The sequence below is a fragment of the Mesocricetus auratus genome, unplaced genomic scaffold (genome assembly GCF_017639785.1).
Source record: "Mesocricetus auratus isolate SY011 unplaced genomic scaffold, BCM_Maur_2.0 Super-Scaffold_100010, whole genome shotgun sequence".
In the NCBI taxonomy this organism is placed as follows: domain Eukaryota; kingdom Metazoa; phylum Chordata; class Mammalia; order Rodentia; family Cricetidae; genus Mesocricetus; species Mesocricetus auratus.
In genome coordinates, this window is record NW_024429194.1 from 83346884 (window position 1) to 83370788 (window position 23905).

General features: G+C 47.4%; 2 long non-coding RNA genes across 2 annotated transcripts; one reads left to right on the top strand and one right to left on the bottom strand.

Annotated features, from left to right (window-relative positions):
• The first annotated feature begins 16720 nt into the window (after positions 1-16720).
• On the top strand, positions 16721-18032 carry LOC121142587. Its single transcript, XR_005879604.1, has 2 exons — positions 16721-16961; positions 17740-18032. It is a non-coding gene; the product is annotated as an uncharacterized LOC121142587 (long non-coding RNA).
• Positions 18033-19076: 1044 nt separating this feature from the next.
• On the bottom strand, positions 19077-19586 carry LOC121142588. The gene is made up of 2 exons (XR_005879605.1): positions 19502-19586; positions 19077-19421 (listed from the first exon to the last, which is right to left on the bottom strand). It is a non-coding gene; the product is annotated as an uncharacterized LOC121142588 (long non-coding RNA).
• Between the last annotated feature and the right edge of the window lie 4319 nt (positions 19587-23905).

Consider the following 23905-nt stretch of genomic DNA (forward strand, 5'->3'; position numbering starts at 1 on the left):
GTTGAATGACACCTTTCCCATACTGGTGAATGGATACTCAGCCCTGGGTTTCTTGTATTGGAGATCACTGGCATCCTCCGAGAGTCCCTAGTAGACACCCTGGGCTTTACTTAACTAGATAAACCCCTAAACAGAGCACAGGTTTCAGCTTTCCCTCTGTTGTGGTTTTGAGGTTTTGTCACTAACAAATTTGGTTGCCAAGAAACCATGTAGCAGTTTAGTCTCCTGATACAGATCCACCTAGGCTGCCTCAGTGTCAAGGAGTTGAGTGCTCCATTTGATGTGTTTGTAAATTCTGTGCCCCTGGATCCCCCCACCTCTCTCTTTCTCTTCCTCTCTCCCTCTCTCCCTCTGTCTCCCCCCCCACCCTCTCTCTCTCTCAAGAAACAAAAGAGGCTGGGCATTAGTGGTGCATGCCTTTAATTCCAGCACTCAGGAGGCAGAAGCAGGCGGACCTCTGTGAGTTTGAGGCCAGCCTGGTCAACAGAGTGAGTTCCAAGACAGCCTCCAAAACAGTACAGAGAAGCCCTGTCTCGAACCCCCCCAAAAAAAAGAAAGAACAAAAAAGAGCCTGGAGGTGGTAGAACACACTTTTACCCAACACTCAGGAGGCAGAGGCAGATAGATCTCTGAGTTCAAAGCCAGCCTGGTCTATACAATGAATTCCAGGAGATCCAGGGCTACACAGAGAAACCCGATCTCAGGAGATAGATGGATGGATAGATAGATAGATAGATAGATAGATAGATAGATAGATAGATAGATAGATAAGGTGAGGAGCCTGGAGTGATGGCTTAGTGGTTGAGGAGCCAGATCTGGTCACAGCATCCGAACAGAGGCTCACAACCATCCTTAACCCCATTTCCAGGGCTTTCGATGCTCTCTTAGTCAGGGTTTCTGTTGCAAGCTGGGGAGGAAAGGGTTCACTCGATTTACACATCCACAGCACTGTTCATCATTGAAGGAAAGCAGGATAGGAACTCAAGCAGCTAGATGCTGCTGCAGAGGCCATAGAGGAGAGCCGCTTCCTGACTTGCTCCATAGGACATACTCAGCCTGCTTTCTTATAGAAACCAGGACTGCAAGCCCAGAGATGGCTCCACCCATTATGTGCTGCTAGGCCCTCCCCCAACAATCACTAAGTAAGAAAATATTCTACAGGCTGGCCCACAGTCTAATCTTTTTGTATGTTTGTTTGTTTGTTTGTTTGTTTTTTGAGACAGGGTTTCTCTGTGGCTTTGGAGGCTGTCCTGGAACTAGCTCTTGTAGACCAGGCTGGTCTCGTACTCACTAAGATCATTCTGTCTCTGCCTCTGCCCCCTGCCCCCTGCCCCCTGCCCCCTGAGTGCTGGGATTAAAGGCATGTGCCACCACTTCCCGGCTTCCACAGTCTAATCTACATTTTCTCAAGGTTTCCTCCTCTTAGATTACTATAGCTTGTGTCAAGTTGACATAAATCTAGGCAGCATAGACAACCTTTTTATGGCCTTTATGGGCACTACATACTCACTGCATACTCATGGTGCTCACACACACACACATACACACACACACACACACACACACACACACACACACACACACTGATAGACTGCTTGTCAAGTACACAAGAAGCCCTGAGTTCAATCACCAGCCTCGTAGAAACAAACACCAACAAAGATGGCCGCCCAATTGCTGAGGTTATACTTTCTCAGTTATTTCTGTTATTCCTCCAACCTACCAGACAAGTACAGACTACCAGAGGGAAGACCCAAGAAAGCAGGTTGACTATGAGGGTTTGAACAAGGTGTCTCCCATTAGTCCTGGGCATTTGACTGTCTCACTCCCAGTTGGTGGCTGTATAGGGAAGTCTAGGAAGTGTGGCCTTGATGGAGGATGTATGCCACTGGCAGGCTTTGACAGTTTAAAGAATCATATCATTTCAGTTAGCTCTCTCTGCTTTGTCATTGCAGTCCAAAATATGAGCCCTCAGTTTCCTGCTCCTGCTAACATGTATTCGCTCCTCCATCTTGAACTCTAACTGTCTGGAAACATAAGCCCAAATAAACACTTCCTTCTGCATGTTGCCTTGGACCTGGGATTTTTATCACGGCGACAGAAAAGTAACTAATACACCACACCTAGGAGGAAACTCTTTTTGTTTGGATTTTTGTTTTGTTTTGTTTGAGACAGGGTTTCTCTATTGTTTTGGAGGCTGTCCTGGAACTCGCTCTGTAGACCAGGCTGACCTTGAACTCACAGAGATCCGCCTGCCTCTGCCTCTGCCTCCCAAGTGCTGGGATTAAATAAAGGCGTGTACCATCAATACCCGGCTTTGTTTTGTTTTTTTGAGACAGGGTTTCTCTGTGTAATAGTCCTGGCTGTCCTTGATCTCTCCCTATAGACCAGGCTGGTCTCAAACTCACAGAGATCCACCTGCCTCTGCCTCCTGAGTGCTGGAATTAAAGGCATGCACCACCACTGCCTGGCTAGCAGGAATCTCTTAGATTCTGTAGGACAAGCCCTACTTGCCAATGCCATCGCCCAAGAAGTACCTTAGGGTAAAAGCCAGACACAGTTGTCATGCTTGGAGGGGTGTGGGTGGTGGCCATCTACCACAAGCACTCATGTGGCTCAGCTCCCTTCTGCACCTTCTGGCGTCAGTCAGATCACTCTTTTTGAGACGTCTCCGATTCTGAGCTCATTTTCTCCCTCCAGGCCACCTACCTCATTTTCAAGATGTTTCCTTCTGGATGTGTCTGGAGGCACATACCTGTAATTCCAGCAATTAGGATGTCAAATCAGGAGTATTGCCATGAGCCAGGACTGCATAACAGATATCACTATTAAAAATAAACATCACTGTCAACTGCCCCTGAGATAGTTAATTCTCCATGCCAACTTGACTAGATTAAAGAAACTTAAGAATTTCTAGATGGGTCTATGAGGGTGTTCCTGGAGGAGACTGGCATAGGAGTGGGGTGAGTGGGAAGAGGCCATGTCTATGTAGTTGACATCATCCAATCAGCTGGAAGCAGAGAGAATGAAACTGGTAGGAAAAAAAGACAAATACAAAAAAACAAATACCAATACCAGGTGGAATGGCACAGGCCTTTAATCCCAGCATTTGGGAGGCAGAGGCAGGTGGATCTCTGTGAGTTCAAGGCCAGCCTGGTCTACAAGAACTGGTCTACAGAGCCAATACCAGGACAGCCAGGGCTGTTATACAGAGAAACCCTGTCTTGAGAAAAACAAAAGAAAATACTCTCTTCCCTTTCCTGGAACTGGGACACAATTCCCTTCTTGCCTTTGGACAACAGAACACTTACACCCTCTTACTTTAGGTCGCCAGCACATAAGTTAGTACCTCCTCCCTGGGGTTCTCAGGCCTTCAGCTATAGAGTGGAAATCATCCCTGCCCTCTCTGGTTCATTCTGAGGCTTTTGAACTATGACAAAGCCATACCACACCACTGGCCCCACAGTATCTTCAGTGTTCAGGCAGATTTTCATTACTTCTAGGCCTCCATAATCAATGGCCCCAATTTCCTCTAATAAATTCTATCTCATAGGCAGGTACGACCCAGGGGTAAAGCTTTTGCCTAGACTGCTTGATTTTTCTTTTTTCTTATTTTTTTTTTTTTTTTGGTTTTTCGAGACAGGGTTTCTCTGTGGCTTTGGAGGCTGTCCTGGAACTCACTTTGTAGACTAGGCTGGCCTCGAACTCCCAGAGATCTGACTGCCTCTGCCTCCCGAGTGCTGGGATTAAAGGCGTGTGCCACCAACGCCCGGCTTGCCTAGAATGCTTGAAACCCTGGAGTGAGTCCCCAGCTCCAAAGGAGAAGGACGAGGGAGGACCCAAATCCAACCGAACCTAAACAGAACGCTCTTCTATAGCCATAACCAGACATCCTTGAGTTCCAGTTCTTGGGGGAACCTGAATAATCAGTTCCTGGTATGCTTACAGGCTAGAGGAGGAGCCTGATAACAGGTATGGACCCAGGGGCTGGCACAGAAAGGAGGCAAGCTCAGAGACCCTGCTGATGGGGGAGGTCCTTCTGTATGCTGTGAATATATGTTTCTCTTATTGGTTGATGACTAAAGCTGTTTTGGTCACTGGACAGGCAGGATTTAACCAGGTGGGAAATCCAAAGGTAGTAGATGAAGTCAAGGAGACATCATGTAGCTGCTGAGGAAGAAAGACACCTGGGCATCACTGGTAAGCCAGGACTACGTGGAGATACACAGATTAATAGAAATGGGTTAGTAATTAAGAGAGGGAGAGAGGGAGGGAGAGAGAGAGAGAGAGAGAGAGAGACAGAGACAGAGACAGAGAGACAGAGAGAAGCCTGAGAAATAGACCAAACGATTTATAATAAATATAAGCCTCTGTGAGTTTATTTGGGTCTAAATGGCTGCAGGACTACTGGCGGGGCAGAAGCCACTGTCAACACTCTCCAGACTACAGGCAGGCAGTGGAAGGTGGCAGTAGTGATGATTTCCTTCAACCACCCCGCACCAGGGACTGTTTGAATCTAGGAAAACACCCATGATAAAAGATATTCTTTCTTTGAAGTAGCATGTTAGAAACATTCAGGTAGTAGCACTGGGCCAGGGGAACCCCAGAATCTGATGACTCTTACTTTGTAAAACAACTGCTTTTTTTTTTTCAACACTAAAACAAACAAACAAAAAAAATGAGAAGCCTGAACTGGGCATTGGTGGTGCACGCCTTTAATCCCAGCACTCGAGAGGCAGAAGCAGGTGGGTCTCTGAGTTCGAGACCAGCCTGGTCTACAGTAGCTAGTCCCAGGACAGCCTCTAAAATCACAGAGAAACCCTACTGGGGGGGGGGAGTAACCTGACATAGTGGCTCACACTGGTATGTCCAGCATCCACAAGCTGAGGCAGAAAGACTGCCTGCCATGAGTTTGAAGTCAGATTTGGATTATATATTGAACCTAGTTTACAATCTGAGACCCTGTCTCAAAGAAACAGAAAACCAGGTATGGCAAGTCAGACTGAAGCAGGAGGATAGCCACAAGTTATATATTATATATTGAGGCACTGTCATATCACACAAAAATCAAAAGCCCAAACCAAAATCAAAGCAATAAACGGCTAAAATGAAACATGAGATTTCCACCCACTGCATGAAAATGTGTGTACTTGTACGTTTTTCACACACTAGCAGTCACACCCCCTCTTCTAGAGTTTGTCACCTAGCAACCCAGCATCCACTGGGGTAACAACCTCTCACCACTCCATTCATCCCTAATGCAGACACTGAGTGAGCTGCACCCACGCTTGGGATAGGCAGGCCCTCAAAAATAGATTTGTTGGAGATGAATGAATGAGTGAAGGTACAAGGATGAATGAGACCCCAAGGGAAGGCTATGTAGACACACACAAAAAGGCTTAATTCAAGTCACAAAGGACGTATATATGCATATGTAAATTGGAAAGCGGAAGTCATTCTTTTTGGAAAAACCAGTCAAGCAAAAGAGAGGGGATTAGTTCAGTCAGGTCTTGAAAGAAGATCAAGAGTTCTCTACCACAAGAAACAGGATAGTGCCAAGCATGTGGCTCATGCCTGCAATTTCAGTGCTCAGGAGGCTGAAGCAGGAGGAGAGTTTGTTCAAAGCCAGCTTAGGCTACATAGCAATTTTTAAAAAAATATTATTGTGGGAGCCTGAAGAGATGGCTGAAGAGTATTTACCCCTTTTCCAGAGGACCCAAATTCAGATTTCAGTACCCATCCCCTTAGCTCCCAAACTCCTGTTCCAGGGGATCCAATACTTCTGCTGGCAACTGCATGTAAATGGACATACTCACCCCCAAACACCTGTACATATAAATAAAAGTCATTTCTAAAACTAAGATTATTTTATGGTGGGGGGGTCAGTTTTACATGCCTATGGCAATAGAGAAAAAAAAAACAACTTTGTGTAATGAGTTCTCTTGACTTTTTTTTTTCTGAGACAGGGTTTCTCCATGTAGCCCTGGTTGTCCTGAAACTAGCTCTGTAGACCAGGCTGGCCTACGAACTCACAGAGATCCACCTGCCTCTGCCTCCTGAGTGCTGGTATTAAAGGTGTGCGCCACCACTGCTCAGCTGTGTGTGAGTTCTTGGGATGGATCTCAGATCTCCAAGCTTGCATTGCAAATACCCTTTACGGCTAAGCAATCTTGTGGGCCCTGCACAGCCATTTTGAAGCTGGCCCAAACTACACAGGGATTCTCTCTAAAAAAAGAAGAGTAGAAAGAAAAATAAAAGATGAGATAGAAGAGAAGTAGGCAAAGAAGAACCAGAAGAAAAAGAATTAGACACAGCAGCAGTCTTGTTTCCATTGCTACTGGTGACTCATGCCTGCTATTTTAGCACTCGGTGATGGAACCAAGTGGATCAAGAGTTCAAGGCCAGCTTAGGTTACATGAAAACTTGTCTTAGAAGGAGTCAGGTGGGTGTGGTGGCTGTTGTGAAATACTATTTCTGGGGGACATGAACAAACATCCACCCACTCCAGGTAGGGAACCAGCAGCAGAATGAAGATACTAAAAGCCAACCTGGTGAGGTGTGCTGGTTTTTTTTGTTTTGTTTGTGGGGGGGTGCTTACAGGAATATGGCTGAGAGTTTGTTTCAGAATCAGAAATGACTCAGACAGCTGTATCATCAAATCCCACCTGAGTGCCAGCAACTGCTCATGAAGGCTGGAGACCTGGAGGGCACGAGCGTCCTTTCCCAGCGTGGTTCAATCTGAGTGACCCTGCAGGCCTTTGTTTCCTTTAGCACCGTTGTTCCCAACCTTCCCAAGGCTGCGACCCTTTAATACAGTTCCTTATGCTGTAACTTACTTCCATTGCTACTTTGTAACTGTAATTTTGCTACTGTTATGAACTGTAATGTAAATATGTGCTTTCCTATGGTCTTAGGTGACCCCTGTGAAAGGGTTCTCCAACCCCCAAAGGGGTCAAGACCCACAGGTTGAGAACTGTTTTTTTTTCTTTTTTTAGGCATTTCAGCTGCTCTCTGTTTCTTCCATGGTACTCAGTCTATGCCTCTTCCACACAGCTCAGCCGGTCTGAATGTATCTTTGCTGCTTAGATAACTCTTAGAGTTAGGGCCCTAGAGTCAATTTCAGGGACTCCCAGAGACTATTTTAAATTGTTTACTTCCTTTCTCAAAGAGCTTCCCTCCGAAATCTTGGAGAAGAGTGCGAAAGTGGACAGGCACTTCAGTCTGTGGGGAGGCAGAGGCAGGTGGATCTGAGGTCAAGGCCAGACTGATCTACAGAGTGAGTTCCAAACCAGTTAGGGCTGCATTAGCTGAGACTCTGTCTCAGAATAAATAAATAATAAATGAAATCCCAGGAAGAGGTTGAGGGTTGGAGCTGTATGACAGACCTGAATCTCTCTCTCTCTCTTTCCATTTGTTCGAGACAGGGTTTCTCTGTGTGGCTTTGGCTGTCCTGGAACTCGATCTATAGACCAGGCTAGGCTCAAAATTACAGAGATCCACCTACCTCTGCCTGCCTCCCAAGTGCTGGGATTAAAGGCATGTGCCCAACTGCCCGACTTACTATTTTCCATATGTGTGTGGGTCTGTGCATTGAATACAGGTGTCTGCAGAAGTCATAGGCACTGAGTCCTCTGGGGTTGGAAAGTGCAGGTGTTAGGAGACAGTCAACGCTAGTGCTAGGAATTGAACTTAGGTCCTCCAGAAGAGCAGCATGCTTTCTTAACCACTGTGTCGTCTCTCTAGACTCCACGCATAGAGATTTGAAGACATTTATCTATGAACATTCAAGCCAATCTCAAAGTGAGGACAGTGATGTCAGTCAGTAGGGTGTTTACTGAGTAAAGATGACAGAAGGACAATGAAAGAGGAAACATGATCAGAAGCTGTCTACATGCCAGGCACAGCTCAAAGGCAGGAAGGAGCTCTCCCCCGGGGATGGGAAGAAGGAAAGAACAGACTGAGGTGACAGGATGGAGAAGCCTTAAGCAGTAGCTCACAGAGCTGGGACTCAGGCTTCCAAGGGGGCCCTGTGACAGAAACTGTTACACCCAATATCATCATTTCCTTTGTGTGTGTGTGTATGTATGTGTGTGTGCGTAGATCAGTCTGGCCTTGACACACACACAGGTCTGAGGACATCTTGTAGGAATTGGTTCTTTCCTTCTACCTTGTGGGCCTTAAGGATTGAACTCTAGTCGTCAGGTTTGGTGGTAGGTACCTTTACCTACTAAACTGTCTTACTGATCTAATTTTAAAAAAAATGGGTCTCATGAATCTTAGGCTGATCTTCAACTTGCTGTGTTGTTGAGGATGACCTGGAGCTCTGGATCCTGGTACCTCTACCTCCAAAGTTCTGGGAATTACAGGCATGTAGCACTGAGCTGGGCTAGGCAGGGTTTGTGAGTAACTGATAACCTAAATGCCCAGATTCATCTACACCACTAGGAAAGCTGCCTGGCATTGCCCACAGACCATGCAAAGAGCTCAGGAAAAACAAACGTGTTCTCTGCCCTCCTTGAAGAACTTTTCCTGACCCTCTAGACTTCTTTACCAAATGCAAAAGGAACCTTAGAATTTGAATAACATGATCCAGCATACCAGGGACAATTTTTTTTGTTGTTTTTTTGTTTTTGTTTTTACCAGACAGGGTTTCTCTGTATTGTTTTTGAGGCTGTCAGTCCAGCCCGGCCTCAAACTCAGAGATCCGCCTGCCTCTGCCTTCCGAGTGCTGGGATTAAAGGTGCTGGCCAGGGACAAAATATTGAGAATAGTGGACCAGGGGACAGGTTAAAACCTTACTGAGGCATCCAGGTGGTGGTGTCTGATGCCTTTAATCCCAGGACTTTAGAAATGAAGTGTGAGGGACTGGAGGGATAGGCCTGTGATGAGGACCTGAGTTTGGTTCCCACCTCCCCCATTAGATGGGTGGCTACCAACTGCCTGAAATTCTGGCTTCAACCTCATGAGTGCCTGCACTAATGTGCACGAGCCTTACATGCATACACATGACTAAAAATATGGGCTGGGGTCTGGCAGTGGTGGTGCACGCCTAGAATCCCAGCACTAGGGACGCAGAGGCAGGCGAATCTCTGTGAGTTCAAGGCCAGCCTGGTCTACAAAGCTACACAGAGAAACCCTGTCTCAGGAAAAAAAAAAGGTTGGAGAGATGGCTCAGTGGTTTAGAGCACTTGATGCTCTTTCAGAGGACCCCGGTTCAATTCCCAGCACACACATGGCAGCTCACCCTTGTCTTTAACTCAAGCTCTAAAAGTTCTAACACCTTCACAGATCATCTACACATGTGGACAAAACACCAGTGTACATACAACAAAAATACATAATTAAAAAATTAAGTAAAATAAAAATAAGACTTGAGTATAGTCATAGGCATCTTTTTTTTTTTTTTTTTTTTTTTTTAACGAGACAGGGTTTCTCTGTTTTGGAGGCTGTCAGTCTAGCCTGGCCTTGAACTCACAGAGATCCGCCTGCCTCTGCCTCCCATGTGCTGGGATTAAAGGCGTGTGCCATCAACGCCCAGCCATAGGCATCTTTTAATCCCTGCACTTGGAATGCAGAGGCAGGTGGATCTCTGAGTTCAAGGCCAGCCTGGTCTAAAAAATGTGTTCCAGGAGAGCAGGGATACAGAGAAACCCTGTTTTGAAAGCTTCCCCCACCAAAAAAATGGCCTGTGTAGTCACTTTTAAGACCTCTTGAAATAGCCTCTGAAAGCCTAAGGCAGAGCAGTGGTACTTGCCTCGGCAGTATGGTAGGAGGAAGTCACCAATCTGAGAGACATGAGCATGTTGGATTTATTCTATAAAAAAACAAACTGGGCGTTGGTTGTGCATGCCTTTAATCCCAGCACTTGGGAGGCAGAGGCAGGTGGATCTCTGTGAGTTCAAGGCCAGTCTGGTCTACAGAGTTAGTTCCAGGACAGCCTCCAAAGCCACAGAGAAATCCTGTCTCGAAAAACCAAAACAAATTAAATAAATAAAATAAATATATAAAGTAAAATAAAAGTTAAAAAAACGAGAGAACCTGCCAGCCAACCACACCCCCAGAAAACACTACTGTAGCAATACACAATCTACTAGTTAGTACATATTAACATTGGTGAGAAATTCAGTAGAGGCCAGAGTGCATATAAAAGATGTAACAGTAAACCGGGCGTTGGTGGCGCACACCTTTAATCCCAGCACTCAGGAGGCAGAGATAGGCGGATCGCTGTGAGTTCAAGGCCAGCCTGGTCTAAGGATGGAGTTCTAGGACAACCTCCAAAACAATTCAGAGAAACTTTGTCTCCAAAACAAAACAAACAAACAAACAAAAAACCAATGTAACACTAGAGGTATAGCTCAGCTAAAGAGTTTGTCTAGTGTCGGGCGTTGGTGGCGCATGTCTTTAATCCCAGCACTCGGGAGGCAGAGGCAGGCGGATCTCTGTGAGTTCGAGGCCAGCCTGGTCTACAGAGTGAGTTCCAGGACAGCCTCTAAGGCCACAGAGAGACCCTGTCTCGAAAAAAAAAAGAGTTTGTCTAGCATGTGGGGGGGCCCTGGGTTCAAGCCCCAGCACTGGACTATAAAGGCAGAGGGTGGGGGTAGATGCTGTAACACATACCTATGCTCCCTAGCACCAATGAGAATGAAGTAGCGCCGACCAGGCAGGAACATATATACTCACCAGAGTCAAGGTAGACACAGTTACTGTAAGGAGGAGCAAAATTGGGATGGTAACAGGTGGCCTTTACACAGATCTTTATGACAGCGTCAACTGATGTCAGCCATTGAAGGGAGAATGCTGCCTCTTAGGCATGAGCTGGTTCTTATAAACCCACTGAAACAAGGGAAGGCTGAGTTCTCTTGAAGAAGGAAGGACTTGCAGCATCATACCAGGTAAGGCCAGAGAAACTGCTCAACTTCTTCAAACGGATTCTCCATCCTTAATTAAGTCCTCTTTCCCTGGGGAACATGGGATGGAGGAATTCCTGTGTCTCTTAGTATGGCTATTGGATGCAAGTCTGAAATGATACCAGTGGGCAGAGGAGAGCCAAATTCACACACAGGCCCCTGGCAGGAACAGATGTGGAGAAGCTGGTGAGGACACAGGATAGAGTTGGATCATCGTCCTATCATTTCTCTGACTGAGTGATGAGAACAGAATGGCTGGGCAAATGCCTGTAACCTCAGGACTTAGAGGCTGAGGCTGGAGGACCACAAATGAGTTTAAGAACACAGTCCAAGCAAACAAGTCAAATCTCGTAAGCTGTTTGAGCCCATGCTGGCTTCCCAGTCAATCAGCAGCGACTTCACAGTTCAGTGGTAAAGCACTCACCTTGCTTGTGTGTGTGGTTCCTGGTTCCATGCCCAGCCCTACATTAAAGAAGGGCTTTGAAGAGGAAGAGAGAGTGGAAGAGAAGTGAGGAGGCATCAATCATATACTCAGGCAGATCAGTAGAGACCAGTATGCTGTTCAGTCCTCTGTATAAACCCAGTTAGGACATGACAGCACACTGCTATAATTTAGCCAAGTGGTTCCCCTGGTCACAACTGCTATGGCAGATGGAGTATCTTTTGTGCAACAGAGCACAGCCTCTGCTACTTGGTATGTGGCTTTGATCTAGCTACTGAGAAGCCAGCTTGATCTGGGCAGTAGTGGTGCACCCCTTTAATCCCAGCACTCCGATGCAGAGGTAGGCAGATTGCTGTGAGTTCGAGGCCAGCCTGGTCTACAGAGCTAGTTCCAGGACAGCTAAAGCTGTTACACAGAGAAACCCTGTCTGGGGGGAAAAACATCAGCTTGAAGCAATTTGCTTTCATCTGTAGTATATGGCAGGCTACTTTCACATTCAGTATACTCCCTGGCCAGACCTGGTGGCATATGCCCTTAATCCCACCACTAAGGAGACAGACGAAGGTGAATCTCTGGGAGGTTAAAGCCTAGCCTGGTCTATACAGTAAGTTCCATCCAACCAGAGCCACATGAGAGACTGTCTCAATAAAAACCACCATAAAATATGTGGTGGGTGGGATGTAGTTTTATTGTAACCTGCATGCCTAGAGTGTGCCCAAGGCCCTGGGTTTGATCTCTAGCAAGATAATAAGTAAATAAATAAATCTATAGTTCAAAAAAAGCTCATTTGACAATGATTGCACCCTAAAGCATATTCACTTGAAACTACTGGTCTGCGGAGTTAGACTCTGTCCTGATAAAATGACTCATCAGATAAAGGCGCCTACTGCCAAGCCTGAAGCTCTGAGTTCAACTGGGCGTGGTGGCAGTTCAATGCCTGGGACCCACGTTGTGGGAAGAGGACTGACTCCTGCAGTTGTCCTCTGACGTCCACGGGTGAACCATGGCATGTATCCACCTACCCACACACCTCAGCACATGCTCATACACACAAAATAAATGAAATGTAAGGGCACTGTGGAGGTGCCACACCACTGTTGTCCCCGTAACTAGTCTGTAAATGTTCCCAAGGCATCAGCTATATTCATAAATTCCTCTGCTATTCTATCCACAGTTTGTTCACCCTCTGCTGTGATTTAAACAGGTTAGGATGCTTTACCCAGCTGGTTACACAAACTTCATTTCCTTTTTCAAAACAGTTATTTGAGGCAAAATACCACTATGTAACCTTAGATGACCTAGAACTGTGTAGACCAGGCTGACCTCTAACTCACGAGATCTGCCTGCCTCTGCCTCCTGAGTGCTGGATTTAAAGGCGTATGCATGTAGGTTTGTGCACTTTAGCACAGGCAACTTATGAGTCTGAAGCTGGAATTTCAGGCAGTTGGGAACCAAACTCAGGTCCTCTGCAAGAGCAGAATGCACTCTTTATCACTGGCCCATCTCCCTAGCCCCTGACACTTCAGTTTTAAGGTTTCTGAGTTCACAGTGGTCCTGACTTATTGAGGTTGCTTTAATTTCCTATTGATCATTTTTGAGTTTGTTTAGAGTAACACCAGACGACCGTGAACTCCTGCCTCCACCTCCTAAGAGCTGGGATTGCAGCCATGTGCAGCGTGACCACTTTATGTGCTTTAAGGGCTGAACCCAGGGCTTCATACATGCTAGGCAAGCACTCTACCAACTGAACTACATTCCTCAGACCACAACCCAAGTGAGAGCCTGAGAGTGAGCCCCTTTTCTTCCTTATAAGGGATCACAATCACATACCAAAGCCACGCCCTACAGCCATTACCTCAAGTCTGTTGGCAGAACAAGATGCCAGCACACAGTGTTTAGTTGTCCCAACCCCCACCCCATTCACTGTTGGACATGAATGTACACAGAATCTTCTACTCTTGTTGAATAAAAATTCAAGTTGGTAATTGGCAAAAAGTGTCCCAGCCAATAGAATGGCCTCCTTATTCACTAGCTGAAACGTGCCAGATTTCTAGATCCCAGTTCAATGGAACCATAGTCATGTCCTGTAATATGAGAAAATATTCCACAGTTGACAGTAAAGACTTCTCATCGTTGGGCAAAGCTGTAGAAGCTAAAAATGATTGTAGCTGGGTGGTGGTGGCACACACCTCTGATCCCAGCACTCAGGAGGCAGGGGCAGGTGGATCTCTGTGACTTTGAGGCCAACCTGGTCTACAAAACAAGTTACAGGATGGCTAAAGCTACACTGAGAAACCTTGTCTCAAACAACAACAAAAACCAAACAAACAGAAAACCAATTGTATTAACAACAGGAGTTACTTCTCTTTCCAAACTTTCCTACAACTTTGTAGAGGTAGATTGTTCTGTTTCGTTAGACAGTGCCACAGACTGAACCGACGGTTTGCACATGCTGTGCGAATGCTCTACCACTGTGCTCCACCCTCAGTTTCAATACAGTATACTGATGCATCGATGGCTGACTCACAGTGTACCATGCTGTGTAAGACAGGTGACATCCAACAGAGCAGTGGTGGCATCACCTTTTATCCCAGCACTCAGGGGGCAGAGGCAAGCTGATCTCTGTGAATCCAAAGCCAGACTGGTCTACAAGGCAAGTTCCAGGACAGTCAGGACTGTTACACAGGCAGACCCTGTCTTGAAAAACCCAAAATCAAACAAACAAATAAAAGAAGACAAGTGATATCCTTTCCAGTGCCTTCCACCCTAATTCTTTTTTTTTTTTTTTTTTTTGGTTTTTTCGAGACAGGGTTTCTCTGTGGCTTTGGAGGCTGTCCTGGAACTTGCTCGGTAGACCAGGCGGGTCTCGAACTCACAGTGATTCGCCTGCCTCTACCTCCCGAGTGCTGGGATTAAAGGTGTGCGCCACCAACGCCCGGCTTCTAATTCTTTTTTTTTAAGGTTTTATTTATTTAATAAGTATACAGTTATCTGCGTGTATGCTTGCACACCAGAAGAAGGCACCAGATCTCATTATAGATAGTTGTGAGCCACCATCATGTGGTTGCTGGGAATGTACTTAACCAGTGCTCTTAACCTCTGAGCCATCTGTCCAGTCCCCACCCTAACTCTTAAATCTTGATAGTAGAACAGAATCTCCAACGGGCCATTCCTCCATTCTCAGGCCAGCTGCTTCTGGGTTCTAAGTACACAGTAACAGTAAGTCATATACACATATGCTCACTGCTGCTACTATTTTGCTATGAAATTATTTCTTGATTCAAATGCATTGCTTGCAGGTTTCCAAAAGTCTATAAGGAGGTCCCAGAAGAAGCAGTAGACAGGAGATCAGATCTTACCCAGAATGCATGTTTATTCTAGCCAAGACAAATTGCTGCCTCTTTCATGACAGAAGGGGTCCAGTGTCATCAGTTTACCAACAGGTGGACAGCTGGTCACCCTGGGGTGTAGTAGCATATTGGTGGTAGATGAAACCAGTCTTGGTCTCTGCTGTTGGAGACCACACACTTAGAAATGACAGTTCATAGGTCAGTCAGGGGTGTAACTGTTGTCTGCTCCATGCAGAGCCTCTACTCCAGCAACTTAATCCATCAGCACCAGGGTGACTGGGGAAGGGGACTGGTGGACATCTGTGGAGTTTTACTTACTCTATTCGTTTGTCAGGGTCCTTTTTGTTTGTTTGTTTTTCTTCCTAAGACAAGGTTTCTTTGTGTAGCTTTGGCGTCCTGGAACTCATAAACCAGGCTGACCTCAAACTCACAGAGATCTGCCTGCCTCTGCCTCCCAAGTGCTGGGATTAAAGGTGTGTGCTACCACTTCTCATCTTGGAGACAGAATTTTTTAAAATTATTTATCTTTAAAAAAAAAGATTTATTTATTATGTATACAGTGTTCCTCATGCATGTATGCCTGCGGAGTAGAAGAGGGCACCAGATCCCATTGCAGATGGTTGTGAGCCACCACGTGGGTGCTGGGAATTGAACTCAGGACCCATGGAAGAGCAGCTAGTGCTCTTAACCTCTGAGCCTTCTCTCCAGCCCAGAGACAGGATCTTAATGAGAAATAGTGTCAAATACTGAAATCCCAATATCTGAGAGGTAGCAATAGGAGGATCAGAGTTCAAGGCAAACCTTGACTGCAAAGCAAATTCAAGGACAGTCTGGGCTACATATATATGTATGAGACCATATATATAGGCTGGAGAGATGGCTAGATGGTTAGATGGTTAATGGCACTGGCTATTCTTGCAAAAGACCCAGGTTCAGTTCTTAGCACCCACATGGTGGTTCACAACATTTATAACTCCAATCCCAGGAGTTAACTCCAATCAATATCATTGTCTGGACTCCAAGGGCACTGCATTCACATGGTGCACAGACATATATGTAGGCAAAACACCCATACATTAAAAAAAATTAAAAAAAAAACAAGTTGTTGGGGCTGGTAAGATGCCTCAGTGTTTAAAAGTACTTGTTGCTATTCCAAAGGACGCAAGTGTGTTCCCATCACCTAATCTATAACTATACAGCCCTGGACGTCTGACACCCTCTTCTGGCCTCTTCTGGACTACATACATGTGTGCATGAACACACAATTAAAATAGATCTTCTTGGCCGGGTGTTGGTGGCACACGCCTTTAATCCCAGCACTCGGGAGGCAGAGGCAGGCAGATCTCTGTGAGTTTGAGACCAGCCTGGTCTACAGAGCAAGTTCCAGGACAGCCTCCAAAGCCACAGAGAAACCCTGTCTCGAAAAACCTAAATAAATAAATAAAATAGATCTTTTGTTGTTGTTTTCAAACTGCAGGGTCTTACTAACTGTCCTGTGAACTCCCTCTGTATACCAGGCTAGTCTTGAACCTCTGCTTCCCCAGGTGCTGGTATTAAAGGCAAGTGTTACCATCTCCCTTCCTAAAATAGATCTTTTTAAGAATAAATCAATAATAAGAGCCAGGCAGTGATGGCATATGCCTTTAATCCTGACAGGTGGATTTTTGTGAGTTCAAGGCCAGCCTGGACTACAGAGTTTCAAGACAGCCAAAGCTGTTACACAGAGAAACTCTGTCTCAAAAAAACAAACAAATAAATAAATAAAATAGCAAGACTTTGGTCTTTGGCCAGACAATATGGCTCAGTAAATAAAGGTGCTTGTTGCACAAGCCCTGCTCCCTGAATTCCATTCCCAGACACGACAGAAAGGTGGAGGGAGAGAAAAGACTCCACAGAAGTGTCCTCTGATATTCAAATTCAAGCCATGGCCTGTGCACCTCCCCCAGCACAAAGCTGTGTTCCAGGACGGGACTGGGGCTTATTACCTCAGAAGTAGAATGCTTGCCCAAGTTACAATACCTGGGAGAAAGCGGGGAGGGCAGTGGAAGAATGGAGCCGCCCAGAGAGCATCTTCAGATGGGCCAGCTTGCCTGGGATTCTGCAGAGGCTGGACAGGATTCCCTGCCATGTTCATCTAAATATGGGCAATCTAGGGCTACATTCATAGTCAGAACCTGTCTCAGAACAATAGCTGCTGCTCATGGACCTTTAATCTCAGCACAGTGGACTGGACGTGTATTGTGGATCGGAGCTGACAGTAAGCAGGTAGGTTCCAGGGTAGCCAGGCCTATGTGACAACTTGTCTCAAAACACTAAGAAGTAAAAAATGAATAAACAGACATCAGGCAAGGTGACACAAGCTTTTAATCCAACCACTCACGAGGAAGAGCCAGGAGGGTCTTTGTGAGTTAGTGGCCAGCCTAGTCTAAATATCGAGTTCCAGGCCAGCCAGGTTACCTAGAGAGAGCCTGTCCCAACAATCACCAAGCAACAACAATAAATCTGTGCTCCATGTGGAGGTGGGGGAGGGGTGTTAATAGCTCAGTGACTCAGTGGCAGAGGACTTTCCTAGTAAGTCTAAACACACACACACACACACACACACACACACACACACACACGAGGGAGAGAGAGAGAGAGACAGAGAGAGAGAGACAGAGAGACAGAGAGAGACAGACACAGAGAGAGAGACAGAGACAGACAGACAGACGACAGGCAGACAGAGATAGACACAGAAGGACAGACAGAGAACTAAAATACATTTTTTTAAACTCAGAAAAAAAGGGAGGGAGGTCTGGCGTTGGTGGCCCACTCCTTTAATCCCAGCACTTGGGAGGCAGAGGCAGACAGATGTCTGTGAGTTCCAAGCCAGCCTAGTCTATAAGAGCTAGTTCCAGGACAGCCTCCAAAACAAAACAGAGGAATCCTGTGTATGTGTGTGTGTGTGTGATCCTCCTTTCGGCTCCCTCCCCGGTGTCTCCATCTCACTTTAGGGTACAAACACCCCCTCAGATTTTCATCCTTAATTCTTTCATTTTCTTAGTCCAGCCCATCGCCTAGCATGGTCGCTTCAGTCTCCAACTAGTGGTCTGAATTAGCCCCTCCTGTCTCTGCAGTCCACAGCCGGCTGAAGCATCGACCTGGCCAGCTTGGACGCCCAGACAACATCGCTTGCTGATATTTCTTAAATCTTTCTTGATTCCTGTCTACGATGTTCATATACTTTATCTCTACCCCAACCCCACACATCTTTATTTCAACTTTTTGTTTTTGTTGTTTAATCTACTGGGCTTTTAGAGAAAGGTTTCTAAAGAAACAATGAGACTTTCATCAGAACACAGCAATCATTCCGGACGTAAACTGAAATGTGAAGTCAGGGATTTGTTTCACAATCCCGGGGAAGGGCAGAGGTGGGGGTGGGCGGGAGATGGACAAAACCAGATAGTCGGGAGCGGACGGTTTAACTAGGTGATGCTCGGGGGAATGGGTATGGGGGGCGCGCTTTAGGATCGTGCCTTTGGTTTATGTTTGAAATTCTTCCTAATCCAAGTCAACAGAAAGCCGCAGAGGAACCACACGGCTCTGTCGCAATCCTCCTCCCCGACAGGAACTCTTCGTATTGGATTGTAAGGCTTCGGCACAAGACGAACAATTTCGGGAGGGCTAGCTGTTTTTCTGGAACGCGACCCTAGCTAGCACTAAAGCTTTCTGAGTCCCAAGCTGGGACAGAGAGTTAAGCGGCCAACGCCAGGCTGGAGGCTGGAGGCCCGGCCACCTCGATAGGAACCCACCGGTTAGAGCACAGCGCCTGCCTCCGAAGCTCCGCCCTCAGCTCGCCCGGCACGTGCAGCCCTGGGGCTCGGCTGCCCGTCCTCCCAGCCCCCACCCGGGCACGTGACCAGCCTCCCCGGGGGCCCCCGCGGGACGGAGTCCGAGGATGGCTTGCAGCGGAGTTTGGGCGCGCGCGCCAGGTTGGAGCCGAGTCCCCTGACCCGGGTGCTCCGGGTGGGAACTCGGCCACCGTGAGAGGTGCAGGGTGAGAGACGACTGCACACCCTCGCAACCCCCGCCAGGCGCGGAAGGGCCTGCCCGGGTTCCTCCGCGCTAGCCTGGCGGGACGCGCGCCGGCTCAGGTATCTGGGTGTGGCCAGACCCAGCCCGTGCCCGGGGCTGATGGCCCTGCTCTGCGGAAGTGGCCAGAGCCACCGCCTTTTTGTTTGCCACTCCCAAGTGGACAAAACCCTCCTGGGTCCCAGTTACCTTCTTGCCCCTTCTTCTGGGTCGGACACCGTCCCCTGCTACCCCTAACGGCCCCTCATACCCTCGGGTGCCGCACTGTCCCCCTACTTCTCCCAAACTGGCCCTTAGAGTACAGGAACGCACAAGAAGTGTTATTTTTATTTTCATTTCAAAATCGAGGCGTTATTGAAGGTAGAGGCGCAAGCCTGTAATAATCCTAGCGTTTAGTCGAGACAGGGGGATTACCGCGAGTTCGAGACCAGCCTGGGTCCCTTTAATGAGTTCCGGACCAGCCCGATTAGGGTTTGAGACTCAGCCTGAACAAAACAAAGCAAAAACAAAAACAAACAAAAAACTACTACAACGATGCGGTCCCTAGTCACCGCTGCGTCTGCGTCCCTTGTACGCGCCGCCTCCAGCAATGGCGTCTTTGTCCCGACTCAGGCCAGGGCTCTAGCCGGACACAGGTGTGGCTATTCGATCCGACTGCACAGCACAGGGGGCGAGAGTGTAAGCTGTCTTGGGGTAGGGAGTCCCAGGCTCTGAGACCCCACCCTCGCACTCACTTTCAGACCAGGGTCCAGAACGCAAAAACGAACGATGAACTCAGGCGGAGGTGAGGCTAGCTGTTGCTGCGCCCCAGGGCCAGAGGGGCGGGGACGGTGAGTCATTCCTCCCGCCAACTGCTAGCTGCTGAGTTCCCCTCCTCCCCGCCCCTACAACCCCGGGCTCCAGTGGTCTAAAGTACCCGGACTGGGTTTACAGGACATCCACGCTGACGCCCCCCAACTAGGGACCTCTGGCAGTTTGAGTTTCCTGTTCTGTTTAATGGGAGTGGCACTTTCTAACAGAGCCTTAGGCTTGGCACCTGCAGTGCTCAGCAGAAAAAATCCCAGTCCTTGGGCTGCTTGCTTCTGAAGGGAATGAACACAAAACGGGCACTGAGCATGCTGTAATAGACATCGACATAGGTTAAAGCCAATCAACCAAAGGGTTAAAACCTTTTTCTTTCCGGGCGGTGGTGGCTCAAGCCTTTAATCCCAGCACTCAGGAGGCAGAAGCAGGCAGATCTCTGTGAGTTCCAGACCAGCCTGGTCTACAAGAGTTACAGGACAACCTCCAAAGCCACAGAGAAACCCTGCTTCGAAAACCACAAACAAAACAAAACACCCTTTTCTTCCAAATATTTGAGATTTCTAGCACCACACCTGCCCGGAGAAGTTGAAGAGATGACGGCCTCAAGAAGCCAGTAAATGAGGTGGCCCTCCCTGGAAGCAGTTGTCACCCCTCAAGTGGGAGCTGACAGAAACCTGCCTGTCCAGGCCCCCTGTGGGTCAGAGTCCAGAATTAGCTAATCTCTATTTCTGTCTCTGTGTGTCTGTCTCTCTCAAGGCAAGGTTTTTTTGTGTATCTCTATAGACCAGGCTATCCTTGAACTTCACAAAGATTTGCCTACCTCTGTCTCCCAAGTACCGGGATCAAAGGCAAGTGCTACCACCACCCAGCCCTAATCTCTCTTCTTCTTCTTCTTCTTCTTCTTTTTTTTTTTTTGTTTGTTTTTTTTACGAGACAGGGTTTCTCTGTATTGTTTTGGAGGCTGTCGGTCCAGCCCGGCCTCGAACTCACAGAGATCCACCTGCCTCTGCCTCCCTCGTGCTGGGATTAAAGGCGTGCACCACCACCGCCCGTCTTAATCTCCTTAAAAATAAAATTTTAGGGCCCGGCGTTGGTGGCACACGCCTTTAATCCCAGCACAAGGGAGGCAGAGGCAGGTGGATCTCTGTGAGTTCGAGGCCAGCCTGGTCTACAGAGCCTCCAAAGCTATACAGAGAAACCCTGTCTCGAAAAAGCAAAAAAAACTTTTTAATTATGTTTATTTGTTTTGTATGTATGTTTACAGATATACGATCAAATAGATTGTAGAAGTCAACATATGGGAATGAATTCTGTTTCATCACATGAATCTTAGGGATTGAGTTTATATCATCAGGCTTGGTGGCAAATGCCTTTCCCCTCTGAGACATCTGGCAGGCCCAGACCCTAGAATCTCTAGGCTCTGTACTTATAGTTTTGTTCCCTAACTGTACTTCCGGTGTCAGAGATCAAACCAAGAGCCCTCATGCATGCTTACATAATTTTTTTTTTTGAGACAGGGTCTCTCTGTGTATCCAGTTCTTGCCTGGAACTTCCTATATACACCTCAGATTCATAGAGATGTGCCTCTCAAGTGCTGTGTGTATGTCGCCACATTCTGTTTTATGATAGAGTTTTTTTTTGTTTTGTTTTGTTTTTTAGTTTTACGAGACAGGGTTTCTCTGTATTGTTTTGGAGGCTGTTGGTCCAGCCTGGCCTGGAACTCACAGAGATCCACCTGCCTCTGCCTCCCGAGTCCTGGGATTAAAGGCATGCGCCACCAATGCCCGGCTGATAAAGTTTATTTTTAATTAATTAGTTTGTTTGTTTTTGAGACAGGGTTTCTCTGTGTAGTCGTGGCTGTCCTGGAACCCCAGGAACTGTGTAAAGCCTGACAGTGGAGCATAGGTCTGTAATGCTATTGTTCCTGAGATGAGGTGGGAGAATTCCTGCAAGTTCTAGGGCCCTGCCTGGTTTCCCTATCCTTGTTGAGACCCTATCTCAAACAAGGTGGATGCTGTCCTTTGACTTGTGAGTCAATGCATAGACTTATAAGTGATCAAGGTGCTGGGAATGAGTGACAGCTGAGGGCTCAGTACTAAATGGGTCATCTGCATCAACATCCCCTGCACCCCCAACTCCCTCACCCTCCCAACCCCCCCACCCCACCCCCACCCTCCACCCCTGGCAATGGTGTACACCTTTAATCCCATCACTCAGGAGGCAGAAGCAGGCAGTTCTCTGAGTTCGAGGTCAACCTGGTCTACAAAGGAAGTTCCAGGACAATCAAGAATCTGTGTCTCAGCCGGGCGTTGGTGGCACACGCCTTTAATCCCAGCACTTGGGAGGCAGAGGCAGGTGGATCTCTGTGAGTTCAAGGCTGGGCTGGACCGACAGCCTCCAAAACAATACAGAGAAACCCTGTCTCGAAAAAAAAAAAAAAAGGGAGGGTGCTTTTCTGGGGCCTTGGAAAAGGTCCAAAAGGTTCCCCCTTGAAAGTACTTGGGTCGCGCCTCACGCTGACACAGGCTAGCCAGCTTAAGCCTCTTCTGCAGGTGCCTGAGTCTATGACCTTGACCCAGCTCCAGCGCTTACTGGGGGAGATTCATTGGCTGAGACCCTGGGTGTCAATCCCCACAGAAGAGTTGGTGCTCCTGTATGCCCTGCTAAAAGGCAATGAGCCTCGTGATAATATAACAAAGGAACACCACACAAGATTCTCCTTGTCTTTCAGAAGGTCTTGGACAAATGCTAAGGAGGTATTGGGTGACTAGGCCCTTATACCGCTGGCTGTTTGCTGGAGCCTTCCTGATTACAGCGGTTCCCAGGATGGGGAGCTATTGGAATGGATCCATACATCTTTGGGAGGAACACCCCGAGTCTACCCTCAGAAAAATCAGGTCACTGACATCATCATAAAAGGCAGGACCCAGGCCCAGCAACACTATGGGCTAGACCCCCAAACCTTTGTCTTCCCCTTTTGGGTGGCAGATATTGAATGGGTTAATGGGACTAACGCCCGCCTTGCTCTCATCTTAGAAGAAGTTATGGGGCCCTCCAAATGGGCTCCTCTTCTACAGAGACTCCCCCTCAAGATGTCTTCCTTGGTTCCATCCAAGCCCATCCCGGAAGCCATTTGCATCTTCATTGATGGGGGCCAATCGGGCTCTGCCTACATTGCCTTTAAGGAATACCAAGCGACACCAAGACACCAAAGACTTCAACCCTCCCAGGGTTCTGCCCAATATAAGGAAATACTGGCTGTGACACTGGAATTACAGAACATCTCCGAGTCCAGCAATCATTTTTTTCAGACAGTCTCTATGTGGTTAACTTACTTCCCCATATCCCCCATGCACACATCTGGCTAGATAATAACCCAATATCTACCTTCATAGTGCCTCTTTTTTTTTTTTTTTTTTTTTTTGGTTTTACGAGACAGGGTTTCTCTGTTTTGGAGGCTGTCGGTCCAGCCTGGCCTCGAACTCACAGAGATCCACCTGCCTCTGCCTCCCGAGTGCTGGGATTAAAGGCGTGCGCTACCAACGCCCGGTTCATGGTGGCTCTTAAGACTCTTTTGTAGGTCCTGAGAGGTATGAATTTACCTTCAACACCTTCAGGGACACTCTGGCCTCCCAGGATTTCTGACAAAGGGCAATGAATGGGCAAATAGACTGGAGACAGCCCCAGAGGCATTAACCCTACAGGAAGTCACCCAATTGCATGACATGTCCCATATCAGATTAGATTATCAGTGATTCCTATAAAAAAGAAAAAACCAAGAAATGCAGGGCCTGCGGCACAGTCTTTATCCGAGAATATGCGGAGGTTGTCGGGATTGACAACATAGAGACCCAAAGGCTCCTCAAGAAGGCTCTCCTTTATTCCCACTCTGGCTGGTTATTATATACACTGACACCAGAGGTGGAGGTGGGTGGGTCTGAAGAGGTGGTTAGTGTTTGGAAAAGGTCGAGGACGGGGCAGTTCCTGTGGGCAAGCCCTTTTCAGGAATTTACTGCCCCAGCATTGTATTGTTTTTAGTAAACATGTTTTAGTAAACATTGTCTTACAGCTGCCTGGCCCCAGGCTGATGGGGAAGTGGGTCTCTGCTCAAGGTCTGGTGTCCCCACAAAGAAAGATAGTTCACACCTGCAAATCACATCAACCATATCTAAGAGTTCCCCTTCTACAGATGCCAGGAAGTTAACCCTAGAGGCCTATGGTCCAATACCCTCTGGTAAACTGATATTACTCATTTTCCAGCTTTTGGCAAATAGAAGTATGTTTTAGTCTCCATAGACATTTATTTGGGGACCTATTGGGCCACTGCATGTATG